Raw genomic sequence first — 21,517 nt, 5'->3', positions numbered from 1 at the left:
TCCCAAACACACCACAGTGTTTAGTGTCAGGTATGGCTTAAGGAAAATACTGAGCTCCATAGGTAAACTGTGACTAAAAATTTGTAGGGCAGGAGTCTGCACACTTTGAGATGATGCTTAAGTCATGACTATTTTAAGCTCTTTTCTGTTAAGGCAATGCCTTCTAGGTATATGCATTTAAGAAACTTTGTAAATAACCTTGATAACTGCCACAAGGGAAGCAAACAAGAATGATAAACACTCATTAAAGCTAAAGCAATATTCTCTAGGGACCACTCCATCTCCAAGTACTGTAGTGCTTAATTACAGGTCACTGTTAATTAATCTAAAAGTATTTCTTCTAGTTCATGTGCTGTCATCAATAATATATATTCCTAAAGAGATGATTAAAAGAATTCTACTGAAATTCAATAGTGCATTATAAATACACTACCAAGACATGGAAAGGATGAAACTGTATGCTAAAATATACATTCATCCAGGATAAGTGCTTGTAAATGGATTAAATCAGAGCTGTTAATGGTCACCTCAGTGAATTGCTGCACATACCTAGAACAATAAACCAATGTGCCATTTAAATACAACTAAAGCTGTTTCCTTTGCTTGAAGAAAAATCACAGTTTAGGCTGTCAAGGACTCTGCTTAGAAGAATTTTGATGTAAACTGCTGGTACTGCTGGGGCTTTCATCTCATAACTATGATCTAAAAGTTGCTATGCATAGTGCTCAATTTTAGGTACCCTATATGTGTATAAAAACCAGCCAACTCATTTTACCCATACAAGTGAGTCAGATTCTATACCATCAGAGTCAGTCTGTAACACCTAAGTTTGACTTCTGGTTTTAGCTGTCTCAAGTAATTTCTCCTACTGGTCTAGCCAGCTGTTTTCCTTATACTTTCCATGCTGTGTTCACCTAAGAGGCCTGTCCAGCCCTGAAGAAGGGAAGATATATAATTACAAGGTACAATACAAGTCTTTCTCCGGCACTCTTTATTTCCATAGGAGCCAGATTAGCACCTGGCAGGCAGCATGCAGCAGGCATAGCTTTAGACTTCTGATTAAAAGTGAGGAAACCCGGGTTTTTCTGCTCCCTTTTTTGCTGCTGAGTCTGGACAAACCAAGCCCTGTATCTCAGCCTCCATATCTGCAAATGGAGGGGATGACCCTGGGAGAGAGAGAAAAATTTCTGTAGGAGCAAACAAGGTAACACATGTAAGGAAGAATGGGTTTTTTTCCTTGCCTTTCTCATGCGTTAAAATATAAACAAAATATTTCACAAATTATTATTTTAAATTTTAAGAACAGTATATTATTTTTGATGTTCTGGTGTACATATCAAATATAGGCATCCTGTAGTGGATTTAAATAGCTTGTCATGAAGAGCATGTCTTTTTGCTCTTTGCCCTTTTCCAGTTGGGCAGTATTTGTATTTTGCCCTCTACTGCTGTGCAGCCACCACTGAACTAATGCAAGATTTATATTTACTCAGTCAATTAAATAAAAAAACCCCAAACACATAGCTCTCAAGACAGTAAAATAAACCCTTTTTTTCTTCTGTTTTTATTTATATTTTGTAGACAATTCCTCTTTCTGGTGTCTCTTTTTAGTAGCAGGGAACAAACATGATCACATCAGGGAAAGCCAGTTTGAAACTAAGCAAAAAATTTTCTCCCTGAAGGAACTGATCAGTGTCCACATGTTGTGCTTGCAAATGTTCTCTTGTGTTTCAAACCAAATTTTGTCTAACACATGTCTTCTGGAAATTCTTACATTTTACCTTCAAAACAAAACTTAGCCAGTATATCCTGGAAGGCTGCCATATAACTCATTTTGCTGGTGGCCATAGTGACAGCACTGGGATAATGCACTACATTTCTATTTGGGTGTCTTTTATATTTTTATCTGCAGCTTGCTGGGACAATAAATTTCACAATTTAATTCTGCATTTTATGAAAATTTATTTCCTTTATATAAGAATCAGAAGGAATCTGACAAAGTCAGGAGCACTAGATCATCGAGGAATGGGATATACATGCTGATCCTGTTGCACAAAGTCTGTTAATCACCAATAGTCAAACACTGTGAAGGCAAGCTAAGAACTGGATCACTTTTCCTTGCCTATTCCTTGTATTATTTCCCTACCTATTTATTTGCCATAAATATAGATAAATTACTAGATTAACTGGGTCTTTAATCTGACCCCACGTGACTACTGTTAAGCACTGAGCTGTGGTACAGACTAACCTGCCATTAAAGTCAAGTCTACCCAGTAGTTTTAACAACTCCTGCTCAGACTGAATGGTGTCGCATAGTTATCTGTTTTCTCCAAAACAAGGAGCCTGATGCTCTGTTCTATAGTTGCAGCAAACATTGTGGAATTCTGGTCTGAACACAGAATTGAAGCAGGTGATAATGCAGTTGTCCCTTTTCATGAACATAAACCTAGACCTCTTCTTCAGTTGAAAGGTATTTTCAAGATTCTCTAGGGTCTTTAAAAAGCTTTGCTCTTTTGCTGTTATTTTGCAGTTATGAAGTCCTAAAACCCTTATAATTTAGAATGGGAAAAAATATTAGGTGCATACATTTACATGATGAGTCACAGATACATCTCTAATGACTGCTTGACCCAATCATCTGTGCTTTCTTCTAAAACTTTTGATACTGTACACTGTTAATTAATGTATTTAGATGCTGTTTAGTGTGATAAGAGAGATAAGGGTGTGGAAAAAAGAGTGGTATTAACAGAGTAATTCAACATAATTAAGAGGAAAATGCCCCACCTGACCTCATGCACTTGCTTATGTCCCAAAACACAACTTTCTATTATTTTAGGTGCTTAAGCTTACATCATGGGGAGCCATGTAATAAGCTGAGACATGTTCCTTCCTATGCTCGACAAATTGTTTTTCTCTTGATGCTCAGAAAGGATCTTTCTAGATTTAACTGATAGAGTTATCTAATGGAAGCAAGCCTGCAGAGTGTGGTCTTTTACAATACGTGTTTTCCAGTCAGAAGCATGAACATAGAAGAAGCTGGTAGGTCAGTTTCTTCTTATAGTAATGGGAGAACATGTTTAGTAGTGAGTGAGAAGGCAAGAAGGGAGATATATAAAGTATTCGGTGTGCTTGTATCTCTACAGAAGTTTAGATTTTCCTTCTTTGAGGGAGTTGGCACGAGCAAATAGTTACTCTTTATTGCTTAGCCTAATGCTGTTCAGTTTTTTCTTTCACAGTTTTTCTTTCAGTTATTCCTTGTCATGCACAGTGACTGCATTTCTTTATCAGTGTTTTACTTTCTAGGTTTACCACAGGAAAATGAAGTATGAAATGACCATATTTCCTGTGCAGACGTCTGACCTGGTAGGCAAGAGTTTTTGGCTCAAGGAAAAGTCTTGCAAAAAGCCCTAATTTGTGCTCCAGTGTTATGTGGTGCTGAAGCTGTTGAAAAGAGAGAAATTAAAAATCTACCTGGAAAGATAAAAATATGTGTAAGTGTATGGAAATTATGGTGGAAACTACGTAATTTTTTTATACTTTACTGCTTCTGACTCATGTTTTCAGGAGGAGTGTGTGTTGCTTTTGTTTTTGGTGTGGGACAGGTGAGCGTCAGCAGGACTCTTATGGACCTGACCCTACCCTGGAACTTCCTGATCTGTGTGTGTGACAATAACTGTCATTAACAAAGTTAATGGCTGTGATAATGTAGTTTCAGCAAGAGTAAAATCTAAATTCCAATATTTTCTTAACAAAATGTAGGAAAATTGGAAGAATTAGTGCGGAGGTTGCATTTAACTAGACCTGTGAAGGCTCAGAGAATTTTTTAAGTGATGTGAAGACTGCTGTTATCCTTATTATTGGTCTCTTTGCTTCAGTTACTTTCAGTAATGAGCCTACTGTGTTTGAACTCTGAGAAATGCTTTGAAAAACGTCTTCTTTCAAAGATGCTTTAAGAAGCAGGTTATATGTCAACTTGGCCTCTCATCTAACAAGCTTGATTTGTGCTTTTGATAAATTCCCATCTCTATTCTATCCAGCTGACAATATCATACTTGTCATTTTTACATAATGGATTCTGTGTATGTGCAGAAGCTTGTTTTCCCAGTACTGTTGCTTCTGGATCCCTCCGTGGAATCTCAGAAAGTTAACTGCTGTAGTTACCACCATCAAACTTGTTCATGGTTTATTCAGTATAACATTAGCAGTGTAACATTGCCACTATTCAGATCACGTTTTGTTCCTTGTATTGCTAGCCACATTGTTTTAGACTGTTAAATAAAGTTTTATTATTATTATTTTACATTCTTTCCAAAGGCCTCTATGCCAGTTGGGGCATCTTCCACATCTTATAGCTATAGTTTTGGAAATACACCTGATGCATTCTAAGGGTTTAGAAATATTTGCTCCAGTTCTTTCAAAGTATCTTATAGTTCTTGTTTCTATTGCTCAGTTGCTCTTTCTGATCTTTATATTTTGGTGTTGGTAAACTTTAAGGGAAATAAAATTTAGATGAGTTCTTAGCCAGAAAATATTTGAATATGTTTTGACTATTTCCTGTGAAGACAGACATGTTGTTGTTTCCAAAAGTGGCAATTGTAAAGTTCCTATGTTTAAAAATTGCTTTTTCGCTTTCATTAAGCAGCCTGAGATGTTGTCATGTATTATTTAGTAAGGTTGAGACCTTGACTTTCTATAAAGATTCCAATTGCCTCTCCCATTTATTTTGCCTTTTTGCAGATTTGTATTTCTGGAATTGTTTGCAGTTTCACTGTACTATTCTACAAGACCAAATGTATTATACATGCGTTACTCTGCATGCTGAATAGGGGTGAGATCATTTAGCTTTCAAAAGAGAAGAGTCAGGGACGAATCTTAACATTTTTAAATATTTGATGTGAGGGAGTAAAGAGGCAGAATCAGACTTCTTGGTGTTGCCCAGTGAAAGGATTAGGGGGGTAATGGGCACAAACTGGATTACAAGAAATTCCATGTGAACAGATTTTTTATTTTTTATATTTTATAGATAAGGGTGATTCAACACTGGGACAGTGCTCTCCAGAAAAGTGATATGGTTCTTGGAAATACTCAAAACTCAACTGGACACAGCCCTGAGCAATCTCAAGACCAGCTCAGACCACAGTAAGACCAGATCTAGCTGGTCCTGGACTTGCTCTAAGATTGCACTAGGTGATGTCCAGAGACCCTTCCTGCTTCAGCCATTCTGTGTTTCTACAATACTCTCATAGTGACTGAACAGAAACAAATCCCCATAAAAGGGCAAGTAACTATTTTTCGGATTTATTTGAACACCATTTCCACCTTTTGTAGGGCCTGTATAAGCCACATTCAACTCCAAACAGAGTTTTCAGTGGGATTCTTTGATGTAACAAATATATTTACACACAAAGATTGTAGAGCATAACCCACACAGAACAAGTAGAATTATTCCATGTACAGTTAGGAGTTTATCAAGTCTAGAAAGCTGAAATAAGATTTTAAAGACAGAAATCTTAAGACTGAGTGAGGGAAAAAACCCCTCTAGAATTTGTTCTAGAATTTCTGGAACAGAATTCTATAATGTGGAAAAAGTTTCTTTGTGTGTATTGTTAGAAATGACCTTAATATCTTGTTCAGGGTTTTATTTTCTAATTATCATTCTTACTGTGATTCCTAAACTAGGCTCCAACAATTCAAGTCACACTGTGCAAATGCTCAGTTAAAGATGTTCTATTTCCAGAAAAAGAATACACAGGATTGATTAAAATATAAGGGTAGGATTTCAGAAATATTTTCACAGTATAAATAGGATCAATTGTGGTTAAGTTTCTTCTGATTTATAACCTGCATCCTTTATAATCTGCATCCTTCAGTTAGGGAACAGTTATCCTCTGCACAGCACTGATGATGTATATGGATGACAGGAAGGGAGAAGCTGTATCAGGTGCAAATCCTGTTGTTCCTTCCCCTTCAGTACAGAGTGAACCCTAAATACTTAATCTTCCTCTCATCTTCTGCTCCATTTTTAGAAATCACATTCTCAACCATGTTGTTATTTACCCAAGCACCGTTTTTTGATCTTCTGCTATGGTGACCATGTGGGTTCTTGTCTCATCTCTTTCCACCAGATTTTCCATCCTCTCCATTTCTGCTTTGTCTTCTTTCCAATCTCCCAATTGCATCCCATCTCCTCATTTCATTCTGCTTCTTTCCACAGTTTTCTCATCTTCTCCAAGGTCCTTGAACTGAAGTTGCTTTCCAGCCCATTACTGTGTGTTATTTTGAAAGTTAAGTGTGGAGTGGAGGATTGTTGTGGTGTTTATTAGCTACCCCTGGTTGGTAACTCCAAAGAAGGTAAAAGCTGCTTATTTTATCTTATACAATACCACCCTCCACTGGCAGTTCCTCCTTCCTTCCCTCTGCATTTCAGTGATGGGTATCTCAGTGTATAGGTAGCTCCTGCCCTCAAAAGTCACAATAGAATTATCATTTTAAAAGGTTAAATAGCTTACCTTTTTCCTAGGAAAAAACAAACAACAGCGCTGTGCCTTCTTTCCATCCCCTACATTGGATTGTGTTAACCTGAAGGTTAACATAAGGGTTTATTTAGCTTCTTTTCATCCATCTTTCTCATTCTAACTCCTCTTTCTTCACTGCTACGTTCAGTTTCTTACAGTGGCCCCCAGATTCTCCATGCCACAGTAAAATGAAACCTTTCCTGGAGCCAAAGTAGGCTCCAGAAACCTGTCCCTGTTGTCAACTGGGCTTTGTGCTCTGCTTAATGCTGATGGAAGAGGATGTGTTATGTGGATTCCTCCCATCAGCCCTGAGACAACTGGGCAGTGGACTGGAGGTCCCTGCAACTCCTCAGCTGTCTGAGATGCATCAGCTTTTTGTGCCACAGAGATTATCAAACAAATGGTTTTGGAAGAGCCAGCTCAAAGCTGATTTTGGCACAGAAGAAGTTAACCCCCCAAAACTTTCTGTATAACATCTATGCAAGACACCCTGTAGTCTGGCTGAGTATACTTATTACCCATTCAGAGCTACCTCTTTACTATGAATTTGTTAGAGGCAAGACAGGAGAGTACCTCTATCCTATACATTTAACACCAGGGATGTCAGACTGTTTTTACAGTCCTGACTATAAATACCTCTCCTCTGCGCTGTGCAGCCACCTTCTGCAACACTGAGTTTCCTTTGTAACGGACTCAGTCTCACTCCAACGTTCTGTGTGCCTCTCCTCATTCCCTCTGGCCATTGCGTTATCTCTTTCATGCTTATCTTTAACATCCCCTGTCCTTTGTCTTTCTGTCAACTAATCCCTTACTAATTAAAGTTTGCCCAAAGGACAAATAAATAAAAGTAGCTGAACTGACATGAAATTTGCAGGCTACTACTCCTCTTGCTCTGTTTGTATATTTAATCCTTCTCTCTAGCTTTTATCTTCTTGTCTATTTAGATAAGAAGCTGTTGTGGAGTAGGGATGCTGTGTGTGTATGGTACAAGCCTTGCTTTCATAAGCACTGTGGTAATACATAATAAGTGCTACTATCACACTAAATTTGAAGGTCATCAGGGGCTGCTGTTGCCCTACCTTCAGGGTGCTAGTAACAGCCACTTTATTGCTGTGCGTTTGGGATCCTGCTTCTGCAAACAGGTCCTGCTTGTGAAACAGACCACCTTCCATCAGGCTGGAAGCTTTTTTAAGGCTCAGATGTTTTCCTGGGTGACAGCTCCCATGAAAAGGTTCCAGGAACATTTTGTAAACCAGCACTTTAAAACAGACAGGTCTCATTGACCTGTTGTCACACGTGAGGACACGGGGGCATGCTGCACTGGTTGGCAGCTCCAACTTACTCTCTCAAGTGTCTTGAATAGCTTGGGATGAAAGGTAGTGTATTTGGAGGGAGGCCACTGCCCTGTATTTCTTCCATTTACCACAGAAGCCTCTGGTTTCAGACTGAATGAGCAGTTTTAAGAACTTTTTTAAACTTGTGTAGCAATACCTGAAGTTCATCTGTGCTTATGTGTAGCTAGCAGTGGAGGCACAACAGGCACAACAGAACACACTCACTATTGCCTGTAAAACCAGGGCAAGAAAAAATTAAGCTGTCAGGCAGTGCAAAGTTCCATATTACTTTTTATTTGGCAGTGACTGAATTGTCTAGTTTAAAACAAGCATGCTCGTCCCTATTTGAAACATTGAACATGTGGAATGTTCAGATGTCAGCATCTCTTATGGGGAGCCCATGTAGGGTTTTAGCAGATGTCTTGTCCTTCATTTTCCACGTGGGTAAGTGTGCTTATCATACATGAAGAATCTCTTGCATTCTTGGGACTTAAGTATTCTCTGAAGATAATTTGTGGGCTGTCCATATGGGTCATTTGCTCAAATACCTTTGAGGAATTCATCAGTCAAATAGCCCTACTTTGCAGGAATCCTTTCTATAGTGCATTTGATTTACCCTGGGAAAGTGATAAGTGTATGATTATCTAGACTACAGTAACAAAGTGAACACAACATTCTGTTCTGCTTTCATGTAATATAATGTTGAATTCCTATTTATCCCAATTTTTCTTTTCATATATTTTTACCTGATTCTCATTTTCATCCAAAGCAAACATGTCTACATATCTTAATGTTGAAATTGGCTCTCTGTTCTTAGCTGGAAAGATTTAACTATTGGGAAGCCTAACAATTTTTCAAGAACAATGCAAGAGAATTCTTCGCCAAGCTGAAATTTCTGAATTAGCATTGTGTCTTAGGAGTAGTAACATAATCTAGACAGCTGATTTTAAAATGGAACAATAGACAGTAAGAAGCAATGTTTTTGCTTGTTTGTCTTTTGAATGATCTCATTGGGATGTCTGTGGTTGATCTGAGTATCAGGTTAGGGTTTCAGGTCAGAGATATAAGGGTAGCATGCAGTAAAAACTGTTGACACTCAGGCTTTCTAGTGTCAAGTAGGGCAGTTTCCCATACTGATATCTTCAGGACTGTAGTACTGAGATTGATGCTGTTTGGATTTGGGGTCGGACATCTGCCCAATTTACTCCTGCAACACAGAGGTGAGACACAATTTATACCATTAAATGGATTTGTGTGAATTACTCCCTTTCCCAGAAAGTCTATCACCATATTAGGATATGGAGAGATTAATGGCCACTTCTGAGAAACATTATATCTTTTAAACTCTGTACTATAAAATGTATCTTGCCTAAGTTAGTAAAATCTCCAAACAAGTTAGGCAAGAAGACACATGAAGGTCAGAAAAGAGAATTTAATTTGCATAGATTAAAAGACTGAGTTCTCGGTGTTATGGAAGTGATTAGAAAAAATCCCACTATGATTAGGAAAAATCCCTCATGGTGACCAGGATTTCATCCAGAAGCATAATGTGAAAGTGAATGTAAAATCCCCAACAAACCAAAACAGTAAAGAAAGGATGGAATGTAGATATCACAATGAAACAAAATGGATCATAAGGGAAAAGTAGAGGAGAAACATTAGTAGCAAACAATAATAATGTGAGAAATAGCAATGTTTAAAAGAATGGAATATAGTGCTACAGATAAACACCCAGGAAAGAGAGAGAATTTTTTCTAAATATTCTATAACTTTTCTAAACCAGGCAAGATGGGAGACATGGACTGAGATCCAACCTTTCAAATATCTTAGAAATCTATGAATAGGACCACTATCATTGCATCAGCTGTGTAAGGGAGCTAGTGTACTCCATGTTCTTTTATAATGTATTTTTTTGACTTAAGAAATGGGCTACTGTTCTACTATAATACGGCACTCTGAACAAATTTTCATCATCTGCAATAGCCTCTTATCAGTATTATTTTTTCTAATGTCGTAACAAAAGCCTTATCACAAGTGACAAAAATATTCTTGATAAGAAAGGTAACATAGACTAACTAACATGGCAAAAGAATTTCAAATACATCAGAATTCCCTCAGCAAGATTTTTGACATTGATTTCGTGTTGTATCTTGGAATCACTGCTTACCCAGCAAATTTCACAGTGAAGTAAATAAATGAGCAAAATCGGTGAATAAAACATCTCACTATCTAATTTGTTCAAGCTGTATTGAAGCCGTGTGTGCTGCACATTTCACAGGAACAGACTGGATAAAAATGGAATTCACTGTGAGGAAAATGTTAATTTCATATACCTAGATCTAGGGGTGTAAGTGATTTATCTGGCAGAACTAACACTTGTTTGTAACACAGCCTTTTGGCTACCACTGCTAGGCTGGCTGAGAAGCATAAAACAGAGATGCATAGCCCTTCATTCAATGTTATCAAGCCTAGCAAAATGTACAGAAAGGTCTCTGTAATAGATCATCATTACTTCAAAATTGGGTCTTTATTTACAATGGATGAGAAACGTTTTCAAATTATATTTTGCTTTATTGCAGAAAAGTGGTTAATGTCACAGACATTTAAATTGTTTTATATTAAGCTAGATGCTTAAATGTATCGCATTGGTTAAATTACATTACTTTCCACAAGGAATTGAGTGCTGTAGAATAGTTATCAGCTTAAGTGTTTTGCAAGAGTAACTGTAAAGTCCCATATGGGATTTAATAATTTTCTTCTATAGAATTCAAATATGAATGCAGAGTTCTACTGAAAACTTGCAGAGACTAAAGGTAGGGTTTCTGCTGAACAGGAAGAGAGCTTCTGCTTCCAGAAAACTGCACAGAGCCAGCAACATCAGATAAGTATCTTACATTTTCATTACTGATTCTTCTCGTAACCATCTTAGTAGACTGGATTTGTGCTCTTTTAGTGAAAGTCCATAGCCTTTAAGCTCTTAAATTAGCTTTATTCTAATTCCCATTAACAAACAACAGATGGAGAGCTATATCCTGAAGGGCCCTGTAACTAAATGTCCGAAGTGTATTCTTAATAAAGGGCTTATTCCATCATCTTTTTGGCTTCAGCTCTACAAAATATTATATAACTGACTTAAAGTACACAATTTCACTGTAAGCAGTGTAGCACCCATGCATGTGTTTGTATGACTGAAGCCCTCAATATATACTTTTCTTATGTTGATAGATTCCTATTTCAACGTAATAAATGTATTAATCTCCTTAAATTGTCAGCTACAATTTATAGGGGCAGAAATGTTAAAATCCTAAATGAGTGGCAAAGACATACTATAAATAATATACCAAGCCAAACTGGCTATTTGTTTTGAATTTTGGATTTGGATTTGTTTTGGGTTGTGACTGTATTCTAAAAGTACGTTGTAGTTTCATAGACAGCTTAATTTTTTTTTTTTACATAAGAATTTAAATGCATCTGGCTTTTAAAAAGGTTGGTACAAATTTAGGATGGGAATGTATCATGACACACACTTTGTCAGAACATCTTTAAAAATATATACTTCATTTATGTCATTTTATACTGAATATAAAAATAGTGAAAAGATCAGCAAGTAAAAAGTTCACTAAAAATCTTTTTGCTGAGACTCTTGTTGAGGGTAGAGAAACCTGCACAGTCCTACACGTTCATAATACAGAAAGCAATATAATGGAAATAGGAAGAATACACATCTTTGATAAATTGCAGAGATAAAATTTCCATCAAAATGCAATCATTTATTTCAGTGCTATAGAAAAATAATTAGAATAATTGCTACAGTTGTTGCTTTTGTTACATTTACAGAGACTTCATTACAGAAATATTTAATATCGGGAAATTCTGATGCTTCTGTATATATTTTCCACTTTGTAATATAAAAGGGCTTTGTGAAATTTACATGACAGCTACTGAAGCATTAGGGAATATGAAAATATTGTGTAACACCCGTTCAGTTTGCTAAGTGATAGGGTAGAAAAGCATCTTTTCTCCCTTTTTCTTGCAAGGCTTATTTCATGTCCATAAATGCAGAATTGATACTTTGATACTGACATTAAGTGCTGGAAATTCCACTGTTGTTTGAGTGCGCTGCAAAAATGCATTCCTCCTGTTGATATGGCAGATAATATTCATTCTTTTGATATGATACAAACTGGCCTGTTCTGCTTTAATTGTGCAGTCAGTGTTCCTGTTGAAATTGTTACGGTCTCAAGGGAATCAGTGTGTAGTATTTCATAACCATGTTTGTATTTTACAATTTATTGTTTATTTTTTTAAGGCTTCTTAACTAATTTGTAGTGAATATGAGGGGAACTGCTTATTAAATTGCTGAGTCCAGGATTCCAATCTAATAAGGAACTGCAAACTTATGAGAAAATCAGCAGGGTTTGTCCCCACAGAATCTACTCCATTAGAATCATAGAATCATAGAATCATGGAATCATAGAATAGTTAGGGTTGGAAAGGACATTAAGATCATCTCTTTCCAACCCCCCTGCCGTGGGCAGGGACACCTTACGCTAAATCATATCGCCCAAGGCCTCGTCCAACTTGGTCTTGAACACTGCCAGGGATGGAGCATTCACAACCTCCTTGGGCAGCCCATTCCAGTGCCTCACCACCCTCACAATAAAGAACTTCCTCCTCATATCCAATCTAAACTTCCCTTGTTTAAGTTTCAACCCATTACCCCTTGTCCTATCACTACAGTCCCTAATGAAGAGTCCCTCTCCAGCATCCCTATAGACCCCCTTCAGATACTGGAAGGCTGCTATGAGGTCTCCATGCAGCCTTCTCTTCCCCAGGCTGAACAGCCCCAACTTTCTCAGCCTGTCTTCATACAGGAGGTGCTCCAGTCCCCTGATCATCCTCGTGGCCCTTCTCTGGACTTGTTCCAACAGTTCCATGTCCTTTTTATGTTGAGGACACCAGAACTGCACACACTACTCCAGGTGAGGTCTCACAAGAGCAGAGTAGAGGGGCAGGATCACCTCCTTCGACCTGCTGGTCACGCTCCTTTTGATGCAGCCCAGGATACGGTTGGCTTTCTGGGCTGCAAGCACGCACTGAAGCCAGCTCATGTTCATTTTCTCATCGACCAACACCCCCAAGTCCTTCTCCACAGGGCTGCTCTGCATCTCTGCCCAACCTGTAGCTGTGCCTGGGATTGCTCCGACCCAGGTGTAGGACCTTGTACTTGTTATGGTTAAACTTCATGAGGTTGGCATGTGCCCACCTCACAAGCTTGTTGAGGTCCCTCTGGATGGCATTCCTTCCCTCCAGCGTGTCAACCGAACCACACAGCTTGGTGTCATCGGCAAACTTGCTGAGGGCGCACTCAATCCCACTGTCCATGTCAGCAACAAAGATGTTGAACAACACTGATCCCTGATGGACACCACTCGTTACTGGTCTCCAGCCGGACATTGAGCCATTGACCACAACTCTTTGCGTGCGGCCATCCAGCCAGTTCTTTATCCACCGAGTGGTCCATCCATCAAATTGATGTCTCTTCAATTTAGAGACAAGGATGTCGTGTGGGACAGTGTCGAATGCTTTACATAAGTCCAGGTAGATGACGTCAACTGCTCTACCCCTGTCCATCAGTTCTGTAGCTCCATCATAGAAGGCCACCAAATTGGTCATGCAGGATTTCCCCTTAGTGAAGCCATGCTGGCTGTCACCAAGCACCTTGTTGATTTTCATGTGCCTTAGCATGCCTTCCAGGAGAATCTGCTCCTAGATTTTGCCAGGCACAGAGGTGAGACTGACTGGTCTGTAATTCCCCAGGTCATCCATTTTCCCCTTCTTGAAAATGGGGTTATATTTCCCTTTCTCCAGTCATTGGGAACTTCACCTGACTGCCATGATTTCTCAAATATGATGGCCAGTGGCTTTGCAACTTCATTTGCCAGCTCCTTCAGGACCAGAGGATGGATCTCATCAGGACCCACTGACTTATTCAGGAGACTGTACATTGCACAAGGAGGATGGGTAGAGAGCAAAAGCCAGAAAGCTGTACAAAAGCACAAGCTTAAGTGAAGAAAGAAAGAAAGATGCAAAGACGCTCATGGTACACGAGCAAGTTAAACAGGTCTTTAGTTCTCATTGGCAAAGCTATTCATCTAAACTGGACAAACTGAAGGGGCTGACTTAAAGGGCAGTTGACAGCATCTGGTCCTACTGAATAAAAGGAACTCTGCTACTTAACTAGGATTAGCCAATTGATGTTTCTGGATATGTAATCACTTGGATTACATCTTCAAAATGGTAAACAGCAAGCCTTCTTAGAGAGAAGGTCTGTTGACAGTATAGTAACAAGCATAAATACTACAAGCTGACTTCCCAGAACTGATCCAGTTCAGTTCTACAGTTTACCAGGGACTACACCTGACACAGAATCCTTCACAGTGCACAGGGCCATCTACTGACTGAATCAGAGACTGCAACTGCACGTACTAAAGTTACCTGAGCACACAAGAAATAAGTTTATTACAGGAAAGGCTGGGGTGGGTGAAGATAAAGCTAGTGTTCAGAAAATTACAACACATATATGCAAATCTTGCATTATATAATCCAAAAATCCCTGAATTTTTTCTGAATGAAAACCCTGAATGAGGCTGTAACTGAGATAATCGTGACCGACGCAGTATTCAATAAAGCTAACTGAAACAATTTGAAACCAACAGCCTCCATCCTCCATGTTATTGCCACCAAACAGTGTGTAGCTTTAAAATGACAGGATGTATCTGTATGTAAAAAACCATAAATTTCTCATAGGAAAATTATTTCAGTAATCTACTTAAGGCATAAGGATTCAAGGAAGTGTTATTTGAACATTATTCTTGGAATTTAGAAAGTTGGATTGAATTCTGTGCTCATCTACAGGCATCTTTGTGACCTTCAGCAAAGTCCTTGAGTCAGATCCCCAAGGCTGTACTCAAGGGGAGTTAGAGGCTTAATAGCCTTTGGTGATCTGGAGCTTTGTTGATCTGTCTAACTCATTTACACAAAACTTTTCTGTCTCAAGGCAGTATTGGGAGGGTAAACATGTTTAAAAAGTGAGCTTTTATGATAGTAAGAGAAGTACTTATTCACAGATATTTCAAAACTGGGGGACTAACTTGAGCATAGTTGCTAACCTTACCTATAACTTCAAAAGGTAAATGCAGACACTTAGCTGACTCATAATCGTATAGATTTCCTCTCTTGTGCAGGAAAAGAAATTTTCTTGAGGACTTTAAATACCAGACAAGACAACTTCAAGTCAAGGTTAATGATCTAAATAAAAGCTCTAGCAAAGAAATTTCTATCTGGTCAGGTCTGTTTTCATCAAGAGATGACTCTTCAGTTAGTGGGAACTGTTATGAAAGATTTCATGTAACTCTGATATTATTAAGTTTGCCTGTCATTGCCTACTTAACTTTAATATCTTTCTAAGATTTATATAACTCCCATTGGCCACCAAGAAAAAAAAAAAATCTCTGACAGATTTTCTCTGGGTTGGAAATTTCAGGGGACTCTGAGGTGTCTTCTCATACTTTACAGGCCTCCTGTTGCTTTTAAATCATCGATGTTGTTTCTCCATACACTTTTTTCATTAAAAAAATTCTCTCCTCAAGAAGGAAAGCAAATTCCTGCCTTTGTACGTTCTCTCTGTATGTGTCTTTCTCTTACAAAATGGATTTTCAGGAATAATCTGTATAATCTTTTCAGTGTTCTTGGAGCATGAATGATAGCTTATTTGTAGAAAAGGTAAGGGCTGTTTTGTTTATGTAAGACTAGGATAGGAACCTTACATATAGATTCAGAGAGATTGTTTGATTTTACCTGCACTGATCCAATTTGCGCACTTTTTTCAAGCTTGTCCCTTACAATTACTAGAAGCCTTGCAAACACTGAGCTATAGACAGAGAGAGCAGAAATATTACGGAAGTATATTTATGCTGTGGTTCAGAATTATCAGTTTGTCTATGTGGTTGATAATTAAAAGACAAAAATGAATGTTATTAAAAAAAAGGAAACTATCCAATATATTAATAATACTTTTCTGCTGAGAAGGGTTGAATTGATGGCAGCAATGTACTCTTTCCCTGACTAAAATTTTAAAAGGTTTAATTCTACACAGTAGTAAATGTGTTGTTTCTTTGACATCAAAGGAGACATGCCATCTTACATTAGAATACAGTTTGTCCCAATGTATTTATATAAAAATACATGCAGATATATTGGCCACAAGAAAATATCACTATTCAGATCTGTCATGTTTGTCTGTGACTCTATAGATAACCTTTAGGGTAACCCCCGAGGAAATTAGGAGCAGTAAGATGGTAAACATAATTCATGGCTGATGTATACAATGTAGTCAGTATTAGAAGAAATAACAGGAACTCCTCACTGGAGTCTGAATACAGAGCCTCCCAGATACATAGACCTAACTATTCCTGTTGACACCTCAGTTAAAACGAAGACAGGATTGGAGAATACCACCAACAGAAGAGAAATTACCCTGAATTTATGTAAAGTTTTCATATAACTTGCTGAAAATACTGTTTGGTTCTATCATCCTTCTGCCACAATATTTCTTGAATAACCTTTAGCAAGACATGGAACCATTCTTTTCCCGTTTCCTCTGCAGCAAAACAATCTGATGTAACAATAATTTTTTTGAGGTTTAATTTATGGATGCCTGATAACTATCTGGAGACCTGTAGTTGGGAGCTGATATAATAGGTGCAAAGCATTATTATTACATCACATTAGCATTTAAGGCAGCAAAATTTTTTAATGCTTACAGAGACACCATGAATATTGATGAATTCAAAATGTTAATCCACTGTCTGAAATTCCTGCGAAACAAGTTTTCTGCTCATCCTGCACCTATTGTAGCTCCCAAATGATATAAATCCTTCATAAAATCTTAGTATCTGTAACAAGGCACCTGCTGAAAATAAAATTCAAGAAAGTACTTTTCTCTGTGTATACAAATTAAACTTTAAGACTGTTTATGTGACTGATTAACCTCTACCATTTCTATGAGCTAGTAGAGCATTAAACACCATGACTATGAAAAAATTTGGAAGAATTCTGAAATTATTATCTCTCCTGAACAATCTTACTGAGAATTACTTTGTTTCAGATCTCTCTCTCTTTTTTCTTTCTTTTTTTTTTTTAAATACAGCTAATTGTTCTAGTACCACTCATAAATAATGTTTATTACTGTGTGTCATATAAGGGACACTGCACTGCTTAGGTGGAGGAGTCTGTTTTGTCTTTGGAAGGGACCTTCAAAGGTCATCTAGCCCAACCACCCTGCAGGGAGCTGAGACATCTTCAACTAGATCAGGTTGCTCAGAGCCCTGTCTAAACTGACTTGAATGTTTCCAGGGATGGGGCATCTACTACCTTCTGGGCAAACTGTTCCAGCATTTTACCACCCTCACTGTAAAAAAATTCTTCCATATATCTAGCCTGAATCTCCCCTCTGAAAACTTACATCCAAGATTTGTATTAAAAGAAGAAATTTGATTACATTATAAAACTATTGTGTTCAAAATAAAAAAGCACAAACACAGTATATATATAAATATATATATTTTTTTTTTAACAGATGCCTTTGCCCATGACAAGGGGGTTGGAACTGGATGATTGTAAAGTCCTTTCCAACCCAAACCATTCTATGATTCTATGATTCTAACATCTTCATAAAACCGCAGTAAAGTTATAAATAGGCAAAATGGATCAAGCCAGATATTTTTTTTTCGATTTGTCTATCTCTCACCATTTTACAGTGGCAAATATTTAGCATCAAAATATAAAAATAGAGTAAGTAGTAGTAAGTCTCCACAGAACTTTCTAAACCTCATAAATTATACACATGACTGCGGTGAAAGAGCTGTAAGATACCGCATGAGCCCTGTTTAACTCTTTTCTTTGTAAGTCACTTATCATGAAAAATATAAATCTGTTTTGAATGTTTGTAGCACTTTAGGGATAGAGTATGTTCTTAAAATATACCAATTAGTATAAATATAATAAATACATTTCTTTCAGGACATAGCTGTATCTGTAGCTATAAATATGAATTACTTAGCACAATGGTTAAGTAAATTGTGGTTTTTTTTTCTCACTGCAATGAAAGTTTTAATGAATAAGCACTATCTGTTCTGCTTTTACAAACCTTTACGTATGTGCAGTGATTACTGCTGTATGGAAGTGTATCACTTTTAATATTAGATTCTCTATTGTGGTATTTGAAAATCTTTAGTACTGTAACTCTGACACATATATGAACAGAGTCATGGAATGATGTGGGTGTTAAGAGGTCTCCGAAGGTAATTTGATCCAGCTCTCCCATCAAAACAGATCCAATCTGAGGCGGTTGCACTAGACTTGGACCAGTTGAGTTTGGATATCTCCAAGGATGGAGGCTCCTCAATCTCTAAGCAACCTTTTCTTGTACTTGATCACCTTCATGGTGTTTTTTTTTTTTCCGAGTATCTTATTGGAGTGTCCCTCACTGGAGCTTTTGCCTGTTGTCTTTCATTCCTTACTGTTAACTTCTGAGAAGGGTCTGCTTTTGTCCCTTCTATACCCTTGCAGTGGGTAGCTGTAAACAGCAATACAATACCCCTTCAGCCTTTTTTTCTTTTTTCTGTTGAATTGATAGGTACAAGTAATTGTGTGAAACTTTGCTGAAGTAAAATATGTTTGCTAGATTTTATTCATGTTGTTGTTGCTATTTTAAAACGAATCTCCTGGAGCCTGATTGAGCTGGAGAACTTTATAGTCTTAACCAAGCACTTCCTCAAGGGAAGTGTTTATCAAGTGTGGGGCTTGGGCTAAGGTTCTTGTCTCACTGTGCTTTATGGCAATGACTTGTAATACGGGCGGGCTCTAGCAGCAGGGCGGGACGGACGTGGCCGTGGACTTGTACCTGGCCGTCCGGCTGCTTTTCACCGTCCTGGCCCTCGCCCTCGCCTCCGTCTTCGTGAGGCCGCGGGGAGCCGAGGGGGAGCGGCCCCGGGAGCCGGCGGCAGCCGAAGCGGCTCAGGAGAGCGGCCCCGGGGACCAAGCGGCGGCGGGAGCGGGGCCGGAGGCCGCGAGGGGACGGCTGCCGGTGGAGGAGGTCGGGGCGGTCGAGGAGAGGAAGGAGGCGGCTGCCGAGCAGCGGGAGAAGGCGGCGGAGCAGCCGAGCCCCGTGGAGGAGCCGAGCCCCGAGGAGCAGCCCAGCCCTGCGACGGCCGAGAGCATCCCCTGGAAGCCGCCCGCCGAGCCCCAGGAGGATGCAGGAGACCACGCAGCATTTCCCAGCAAGGCAGAGGAGGAAGAGCTGGACTCAGGAAAAGAGAAGCTGGCGGTGGGAGAGCCGGCAAGCACAGCAGCTACACCAGCCCCAGTGACAAGTACAGCAGCATCAACTGAGAGTTCTGAAAGTTTTGAATGGCCTTTGGGTATCCTTGGGACCTGCCTGCTGACTGTGATGGGGATCAGCATGTTGGCACACACACAGACTGTGTTCTACCCACAACCATTTTGTCTGATCCCGAAATTTAAGCAGAGTAGGGTTTGGGTCTTCTCTGGGGTTAGAAGACGATATGGGAGGACCAAGAGGTTTTCTCCAAGGCTGGAACAGTCATGAGTGGCAGGGTGTGTGGGACAGTATGGGCAAGTATCTAGCCCACTGGGCCCCTCCAGTGCTTTGGAAGCGTCGGAGATGGAAGGCAGCTGTATGGAGTCAATGTTAAAAGATATGCAAAATAGTGTCTTTCCCATCATTCTTTTTCGGTGACTTTATTGATTATTTGAGTTACTGTTTTGATAAGTTTTTTCTACTATAAATGTTAATTATGGAGTTTTGACAATGTACTTAATCTTGCATAGGAATGCAATTGTGACTCACAGGCAGTACAAAAGTCATAACATACTGCCAAAAAGCCAAATCATGAGGCCTTTTCCCTCAAGAGAAAAATGATACTCATTGGATTTCTAATTTGAATATTTTTAACTAAAATGATTTTTAGTTTGAGACTGACTTAGTAGACAGTTCTTATGGCACTCACTCATTCACCCGGAGCCATTCTGTTACAATGCTAGGATGTGCTCTGAAGAATGCCTGCAGAACCTATGTAGTAATTCTGCTTTTCTAAGAATTTGTATTAGACAATTTTTTTTTTTATATTGCTGCAGATCAATATACATAATGTGTGCTTCCTTTCATCAGACCTTTGTTCTTAGATATGTTGGATAAATGAATTATTAAACTTCAGTCACTTGGTAGCTATTAGTACTTACGCAAGTGAGAGACAAATCAGGATCATTATTTCCCTTACAGGTTGGTGAAGAAATGTATACTTTTTTTTTCATGATTAATACGTATTAAAAGCTTCAGCAGCTGAACTGTGGAACTAGATCATATTCTCAAATGACAGAAGAGGAAAAGTTCTTTGTTATGTCTATGGAGCTTGAACAGAATTTAAATAAATGCTGAAGTCATTCTTATGCTTTTCAAAGTAAAAAGTTTTTAAGATTTCTGAATGTGATATACAGATTTAATTGTGTTCTCCCACATAAACAGTGCAAACTAGTTTGAAGAATGCACAGTGCACATTGCAGTATTTTCAGAAGGGGGATATAATAACTTGTCTTTAGCAGATGATACCATTTCGTACTTTATTTTAAAGATGTCAAATTTAATCATGCATATAGCCCTTTTACCTTAGTTTGGATATGAACGTATCAAGTCTAAGAATATGATTTTAAATGCACACAGTGACCTGTTCACATTTATATACCCATTAGATCTTCAGAGTTCTTGAATGTTTAGAGAACTTGCCTGATCTATTGCATACTCCAGTATGAACATGAACTAATACAGAATGAGAAGAGTCAAATGTCTTCCATATTTACTAAAGTACCTCTAGGAAAATTTTCAAAGTATGATTTTAAATATACTTCTTAGATGCTGTGAGGAAACAACCAATGTGTTCTTAAAATCTGATAAATTGATATCTGCAGCACTGTGATTAGTGGCAAATTTTGGGTATAAATGGAGCTGTCAATCAGGAGAGTTACACTTCCTTGCTTTTCTGAGCCAAGCATAGGTCTATTAATATTGAAGGAGCTGCTGGAGAATTACTGAATGTTGTATTGCTACTGATAAGTGTGTTTGAAGGCAAAGCACAAACCTTTTTGGCGTTACTTAACTTCCCTTACACTTCCTATCAAATAGCAAATGTAAACCAGAGTGTCCAACTAAACTAGAGGAAGAGCTGACTGCATCAAATCATCAGTGGAAGAGCTCCATCAGGCAAACTAAAAGATACTTCAAGACTGGCAGAATTTCACCTTCATTGGCATCTGCCACAAATTCAAGTACCAGGGAGAGACTGAAGTTTCTTGAAGCGTTAATAACTGCTTGCTCCGTCCACTTAGCTAAACCAAAATAACAGAAGCAAGCTACAACAGTTTTGTAGGCCTGTTAGCTGACATTTTAAATTGATATGGCTACTACAAATCAATTAAAGCTTTCTTTATGAAAGAAGGAAAAATTTCGATATTTTATAAGCAAATTCCTTTGACTGATATGAGAAAGACTTTATATTGCAGGTCAAATACATGACCAGCGCTCAGAAAACTGTG

Source organism: Pezoporus flaviventris, unplaced genomic scaffold (genome assembly GCF_033815535.1).
Source record: "Pezoporus flaviventris isolate CSIRO_AGI_PZ_B2104156 unplaced genomic scaffold, CSIRO_AGI_Pfla_v1 ptg000031l, whole genome shotgun sequence".
NCBI lineage: Eukaryota > Metazoa > Chordata > Aves > Psittaciformes > Psittacidae > Pezoporus > Pezoporus flaviventris.
Note: the sequence above shows the minus strand (reverse complement) of the source record.